Source organism: Nanorana parkeri, unplaced genomic scaffold (assembly GCF_000935625.1).
Source record: "Nanorana parkeri isolate BGI_ZX_2015 unplaced genomic scaffold, ASM93562v1 scaffold1233, whole genome shotgun sequence".
Taxonomy (NCBI): domain Eukaryota; kingdom Metazoa; phylum Chordata; class Amphibia; order Anura; family Dicroglossidae; genus Nanorana; species Nanorana parkeri.
This window is the reverse complement of record NW_017307501.1, coordinates 458122-458447: the sequence shown is the minus strand read 5'-3', so window position 1 is coordinate 458447 and position 326 is coordinate 458122. Positions and strand designations below refer to the sequence as shown.

The 326-nt window shown below is 48.5% G+C and overlaps 1 protein-coding gene across 1 annotated transcript in view; it reads right to left on the bottom strand.

Annotated features, from left to right (window-relative positions):
* EPB41L5 (erythrocyte membrane protein band 4.1 like 5) overlaps nucleotides 1-326 on the bottom strand; it is a 73041-nt gene that overhangs the window by 43565 nt on the left and 29150 nt on the right. The window lies entirely within an intron of this gene.

The following is a 326-nucleotide window of genomic DNA, read 5'->3' as shown; positions in this document are numbered from 1 at the left end:
AATGGATTATATCCGAATTTCCAACCAATTAGGTCAGAGATAAGGACTCCGAGAACACATCACCCTGTAGATTACAATCAGTAACTATATCTCGGGGGGCACATGCGGCCATTTTGGTACTTGATGCGTGGCCCTTTGCAGACACCAACCAGCATTCATTTTTAAAGAGGCCGTACTGACCGTGACCTCCGGCAGTCTCGCGTTGCAGGTCCCCAGGTCTCTGACCATCTCCTTCGATGCGTTTTCAGTTTCCAGGCACTCCCTCTGAACGTTTCCATTGTCTCCTCTAATATGTCTGACGTCTCCGATAGCCTTCTGTTGTATAG